Source organism: Botryllus schlosseri, unplaced genomic scaffold (assembly GCF_051294905.1).
Source record: "Botryllus schlosseri isolate E-star unplaced genomic scaffold, Bs_hap1 Bs23a, whole genome shotgun sequence".
NCBI classification, from domain to species: Eukaryota; Metazoa; Chordata; class Ascidiacea; order Stolidobranchia; family Styelidae; genus Botryllus; species Botryllus schlosseri.
This window is the reverse complement of record NW_027648632.1, coordinates 265900-273443: the sequence shown is the minus strand read 5'-3', so window position 1 is coordinate 273443 and position 7544 is coordinate 265900.

Below are 7544 nucleotides of genomic sequence, written 5' to 3'. Positions count from 1 at the left end.
CATACCCCCCAAAATGGCTAAATCTGCCAATATCTCCTAAACTACAATAGCCAGGAATACGCCGATAAGCTCATTCGACGTAACTTTTGATTTGCTACAGTCTGGTAGCGGAGTTGTAACTGTAGGCCCTCGGGAACATAGAGAAATCATGGTGTAATTGAACTTTTCATAAATTTTCATACCCCCCAAAATGGCTAAATCTGCCAATATCTCCTAAACTACAATAGCCAGGAATACGCCGATAGGCACATTCGACGTAACTTTTGATTTGCTACAGTCTGGTAGCGGAGTTGTAACTGTAGGCCCTCGGGAACATAGAGAAATCATGGTGTAATTGAACTTTTCATAAATTTTCATACCCCCCAAAATGGCTAAATCTGCCAATATCTCCTAAACTACAATAGCCAGGAATACGCCGATAGGCTCATTCGACGTAACTTTTGATTTGCTACAGTCTGGTAGCGGAGTTGTAACTGTAGGCCCTCGGAAACATAGAGAAATCATGGTGTAATTGAACTTTTCATAAATTTTCATACCCCCCAAAATGGCTAAATCTGCCAATATCTCCTAAACTACAATAGCCAGGAATACGCCGATAGGCTCATTCGACGTAACTTTTGATTTGCTACAGTCTGGTAGCGGAGTTGTAACTGTAGGCCCTCGGGAACATAGAGAAATCATGGTGTAATTGAACTTTTCATAAATTTTCATACCCCCCAAAATGGCTAAATCTGCCAATATCTCCTAAACTACAATAGCCAGGAATACGCCGATAGGCTCATTCGACGTAACTTTTAATTTGCTACAGTCTGGTAGCGGAGTTGTAACTGTAGGCCCTCGGGAACATAGATAAATCATGGTGTAATTGAACTTTTCATAAATTTTCATACCCCCCAAAATAGCTAAATCTGCCAATATCTCCTAAACTACAATGGCCAGGAATACGCCGATAGGCTCATTCGACGTAACTTTTGATTTGCTACAGTCTGGTAGCGGAGTTGTAACTGTAGGCCCTCGGGAACATAGAGAAATCATGGTGTAATTGAACTTTTCATAAATTTTCATACCCCCCAAAATGGCTAAATCTGCCAATATCTCCTAAACTACAATAGCCAGGAATACGCCGATAGGCTCATTCGACGTAACTTTTGATTTGCTACAGTCTGGTAGCGGAGTCGTAACTGTAGGCCCTCGGGAACATAGAGAAATCATGGTGTAATTGAACTTTTCATAAATTTTCATACCCCCCAAAATGGCTAAATCTGCCAATATCTCCTAAACTACAATGTCCAGGAATACGCCGATAGGCTCATTCGACGTAACTTTTGATTTGCTACAGTCTGGTAGCGGAGTTGTAACTGTAGGCCCTCGGGAACATAGAGAAATCATGGTGTAATTGAACTTTTCATAAATTTTCATACCCCCCAAAATGGCTAAATCTGCCAATATCTCCTAAACTACAATAGCCAGGAATACGCCGATAAGCTCATTCGACGTAACTTTTGATTTGCTACAGTCTGGTAGCGGAGTTGTAACTGTAGGCCCTCGGGAACATAGAGAAATCATGGTGTAATTGAACTTTTCATAAATTTTCATACCCCCCAAAATGGCTAAATCTGCCAATATCTCCTAAACTACAATAGCCAGGAATACGCCGATAGGCACATTCGACGTAACTTTTGATTTGCTACAGTCTGGTAGCGGAGTTGTAACTGTAGGCCCTCGGGAACATAGAGAAATCATGGTGTAATTGAACTTTTCATAAATTTTCATACCCCCAAAAATGGCTAAATCTGCCAATATCTCCTAAACTACAATAGCCAGGAATACGCCGATAGGCTCATTCGACGTAACTTTTGATTTGCTACAGTCTGGTAGCGGAGTTGTAACTGTAGGCCCTCGGAAACATAGAGAAATCATGGTGTAATTGAACTTTTCATAAATTTTCATACCCCCCAAAATGGCTAAATCTGCCAATATCTCCTAAACTACAATAGCCAGGAATACGCCGATAGGCTCATTCGACGTAACTTTTGATTTGCTACAGTCTGGTAGCGGAGTTGTAACTGTAGGCCCTCGGGAACATAGAGAAACCATGGTGTAATTGAACTTTTCATAAATTTTCATACCCCCCAAAATGGCTAAATCTGCCAATATCTCCTAAACTACAATAGCCAGGAATACGCCGATAGGCTCATTCGACGTAACTTTTAATTTGCTACAGTCTGGTAGCGGAGTTGTAACTGTAGGCCCTCGGGAACATAGATAAATCATGGTGTAATTGAACTTTTCATAAATTTTCATACCCCCCAAAATAGCTAAATCTGCCAATATCTCCTAAACTACAATAGCCAGGAATACGCCGATAGGCTCATTCGACGTAACTTTTGATTTGCTACAGTCTGGTAGCGGAGTCGTAACTGTAGGCCCTCGGGAACATAGAGAAATCATGGTGTAATTGAACTTTTCATAAATTTTCATACCCCCCAAAATGGCTAAATCTGCCAATATCTCCTAAACTACAATGTCCAGGAATACGCCGATAGGCTCATTCGACGTAACTTTTGATTTGCTACAGTCTGGTAGCGGAGTTGTAACTGTAGGCCCTCGGGAACATAGAGAAATCATGGTGTAATTGAACTTTTCATAAATTTTCATACCCCCCAAAATGGCTAAATCTGCCAATATCTCCTAAACTACAATAGCCAGGAATACGCCGATAGGCTCATTCGACGTAACTTTTGATTTGCTACACTCTGGTAGCGGAGTTGTAACTGTAGGCCCTCGGGAACATAGAGAAATCATGGTGTAATTGAACTTTTCATAAATTTTCATACCCCCCAAAATGGCTAAATCTGCCAATATCTCCTAAACTACAATAGCCAGGAATACGCCGATAGGCTCATTCGACGTAACTTTTGATTTGCTACAGTCTGGTAGCGGAGTTGTAACTGTAGGCCCTCGGGAACATAGAGAAATCATGGTGTAATTGAACTTTTCATAAATTTTCATACCCCCAAAATGGTTAAATCTGCCAATATCTCCTAAACTACAATAGCCAGGAATACGCCGATAGGCTCATTCGACGTAACTTTTGATTTGCTACAGTCTGGTAGCGGAGTTGTAACTGTAGGCCCTCGGGAACATAGAGAAATCATGGTGTAATTGAACTTTTCATAAATTTTCATACCCCCCAAAATGGCTAAATCTGCCAATATCTCCTAAACTACAATAGCCAGGAATACGCCGATAGACTCATTCGACGTAACTTTTGATTTGCTACAGTCTGGTAGCGGAGTTGTAACTGTAGGCCCTCGGGAACATAGAGAAATCATGGTGTAATTGAACTTTTCATAAATTTTCATACCCCCCAAAATGGCTAAATCTGCCAATATCTCTTAAACTACAATAGCCAGGAATACGCCGATAGGCTCATTCGACGTAACTTTTGATTTGCTACAGTCTGGTAGCGGAGTTGTAACTGTAGGCCCTCGGGAACATAGAGAAATCATGGTGTAATTGAACTTTTCATAAATTTTCATACCCCCCAAAATAGCTAAATCTGCCAATATCTCCTAAACTACAATGGCCAGGAATACGCCGATAGGCTCATTCGACGTAACTTTTGATTTGCTACAGTCTGGTAGCGGAGTTGTAACTGTAGGCCCTCGGGAACATAGAGAAATCATGGTGTAATTGAACTTTTCATAAATTTTCATACCCCCAAAATGGCTAAATCTGCCAATATCTCCTAAACTACAATAGCCAGGAATACGCCGATAGGCTCATTCGACGTAACTTTTGATTTGCTACAGTCTGGTAGCGGAGTTGTAACTGTAGGCCCTCGGGAACATAGAGAAATCATGGTGTAATTGAACTTTTCATAAATTTTCATACCCCCCAAAATAGCTAAATCTGCCAATATCTCCTAAACTACAATGGCCAGGAATACGCCGATAGGCTCATTCGACGTAACTTTTGATTTGCTACAGTCTGGTAGCGGAGTTGTAACTGTAGGCCCTCGGGAACATAGAGAAATCATGGTGTAATTGAACTTTTCATAAATTTTCATACCCCCCAAAATGGCTAAATCTGCCAATATCTCCTAAACTACAATAGCCAGGAATACGCCGATAGGCTCATTCGACGTAACTTTTGATTTGCTACAGTCTGGTAGCGGAGTTGTAACTGTAGGCCCTCGGGAACATAGAGAAATCATGGTGTAATTGAACTTTTCATAAATTTTCATACCCCCCAAAATGGCTAAATCTGCCAATATCTCCTAAACTACAATAGCCAGGAATACGCCGATAGGCTCATTCGACGTAACTTTTGATTTGCTACAGTCTGGTAGCGGAGTTGTAACTGTAGGCCCTCGGGAACATAGAGAAATCATGGTGTAATTGAACTTTTCATAAATTTTCATACCCCCCAAAATGGCTAAATCTGCCAATATCTCCTAAACTACAATAGCCAGGAATACGCCGATAGGCTCATTCGACGTAACTTTTGATTTGCTACACTCTGGTAGCGGAGTTGTAACTGTAGGCCCTCGGGAACATAGAGAAATCATGGTGTAATTGAACTTTTCATAAATTTTCATACCCCCCAAAATGGCTAAATCTGCCAATATCTCCTAAACTACAATAGCCAGGAATACGCCGATAGGCTCATTCGACGTAACTTTTGATTTGCTACAGTCTGGTAGCGGAGTTGTAACTGTAGGCCCTCGGGAACATAGAGAAATCATGGTGTAATTGAACTTTTCATAAATTTTCATACCCCCCAAAATGGCTAAATCTGCCAATATCTCCTAAACTACAATAGCCAGGAATACGCCGATAGGCTCATTCGACGTATATTTTGATTTGCTACAGTCTGGTAGCGGAGTTGTAACTGTAGGCCCTCGGGAACATAGAGAAATCATGGTGTAATTGAACTTTTCATAAATTTTCATACCCCCCAAAATGGCTAAATCTGCCAATATCTCCTAAACTACAATAGCCAGGAATACGCCGATAGGCTCATTCGACGTAACTTTTGATTTGCTACAGTCTGGTAGCGGAGTTGAACTGTAGGCCCTCGGGAACATAGAGAAATCATGGTGTAATTGAACTTTTCATAAATTTTCATACCCCCCAAAATGGCTAAATCTGCCAATATCTCCTAAACTACAATGTCCAGGAATACGCCGATAGGCTCATTCGACGTAACTTTTGATTTGCTACAGTCTGGTAGCGGAGTTGTAACTGTAGGCCCTCGGGAACATAGAGAAATCATGGTGTAATTGAACTTTTCATAAATTTTCATACCCCCCAAAATGGCTAAATCTGCCAATATCTCCTAAACTACAATAGCCAGGAATACGCCGATAGGCTCATTCGACGTAACTTTTGATTTGCTACACTCTGGTAGCGGAGTTGTAACTGTAGGCCCTCGGGAACATAGAGAAATCATGGTGTAATTGAACTTTTCATAAATTTTCATACCCCCAAAATGGCTAAATCTGCCAATATCTCCTAAACTACAATAGCCAGGAATACGCCGATAGGCTCATTCGACGTAACTTTTGATTTGCTACAGTCTGGTAGCGGAGTTGTAACTGTAGGCCCTCGGGAACATAGAGAAATCATGGTGTAATTGAACTTTTCATAAATTTTCATACCCCCAAAATGGCTAAATCTGCCAATATCTCCTAAACTACAATAGCCAGGAATACGCCGATAGGCTCATTCGACGTAACTTTTGATTTGCTACAGTCTGGTAGCGGAGTTGTAACTGTAGGCCCTCGGGAACATAGAGAAATCATGGTGTAATTGAACTTTTCATAAATTTTCATACCCCCCAAAATGGCTAAATCTGCCAATATCTCCTAAACTACAATAGCCAGGAATACGCCGATAGACTCATTCGACGTAACTTTTGATTTGCTACAGTCTGGTAGCGGAGTTGTAACTGTAGGCCCTCGGGAACATAGAGAAATCATGGTGTAATTGAACTTTTCATAAATTTTCATACCCCCCAAAATGGCTAAATCTGCCAATATCTCCTAAACTACAATAGCCAGGAATACGCCGATAGGCTCATTCGACGTAACTTTTGATTTGCTACAGTCTGGTAGCGGAGTTGTAACTGTAGGCCCTCGGGAACATAGAGAAATCATGGTGTAATTGAACTTTTCATAAATTTTCATACCCCCCAAAATAGCTAAATCTGCCAATATCTCCTAAACTACAATGGCCAGGAATACGCCGATAGGCTCATTCGACGTAACTTTTGATTTGCTACAGTCTGGTAGCGGAGTTGTAACTGTAGGCCCTCGGGAACATAGAGAAATCATGGTGTAATTGAACTTTTCATAAATTTTCATACCCCACAAAATGGCTAAATCTGCCAATATCTCCTAAACTACAATAGCCAGGAATACGCCGATAGGCTCATTCGACGTAACTTTTGATTTGCTACAGTCTGGTAGCGGAGTTGTAACTGTAGGCCCTCGGGAACATAGACAAATCATGGTGTAATTGAACTTTTCATAAATTTTCATACCCCCCAAAATAGCTAAATCTGCCAATATCTCCTAAACTACAATGGCCAGGAATACGCCGATAGGCTCATTCGACGTAACTTTTGATTTGCTACAGTCTGGTAGCGGAGTTGTAACTGTAGGCCCTCGGGAACATAGAGAAATCATGGTGTAATTGAACTTTTCATAAATTTTCATACCCCCCAAAATGGCTAAATCTGCCAATATCTCCTAAACTACAATAGCCAGGAATACGCCGATAGGCTCATTCGACGTAACTTTTGATTTGCTACAGTCTGGTAGCGGAGTTGTAACTGTAGGCCCTCGGGAACATAGAGAAATCATGGTGTAATTGAACTTTTCATAAATTTTCATACCCCCCAAAATGGCTAAATCTGCCAATATCTCCTAAACTACAATAGCCAGGAATACGCCGATAGGCTCATTCGACGTAACTTTTGATTTGCTACAGTCTGGCAGCGGAGTTGTAACTGTAGGCCCTCGGGAACATAGAGAAATCATGGTGTAATTGAACTTTTTATAAATTTTCATACCCCCCAAAATGGCTAAATCTGCCAATATCTCCTAAACTACAATAGCCAGGAATACGCCGATAGGCTCATTTGACGTAACTTTTGATTTGCTACACTCTGGTAGCGGAGTTGTAACTGTAGGCCCTCGGGAACATAGAGAAATCATGGTGTAATTGAACTTTTCATAAATTTTCATACCCCCCAAAATGGCTAAATCTGCCAATATCTCCTAAACTACAATAGCCAGGAATACGCCGATAGGCTCATTCGACGTAACTTTTGATTTGCTACAGTCTGGTAGCGGAGTTGTAACTGTAGGCCCTCGGGAACATAGAGAAATCATGGTGTAATTGAACTTTTCATAAATTTTCATACCCCCCAAAATGGCTAAATCTGCCAATATCTCCTAAACTACAATAGCCAGGAATACGCCGATAGGCTCATTCGACGTAACTTTTGATTTGCTACAGTCTGGTAGCGGAGTT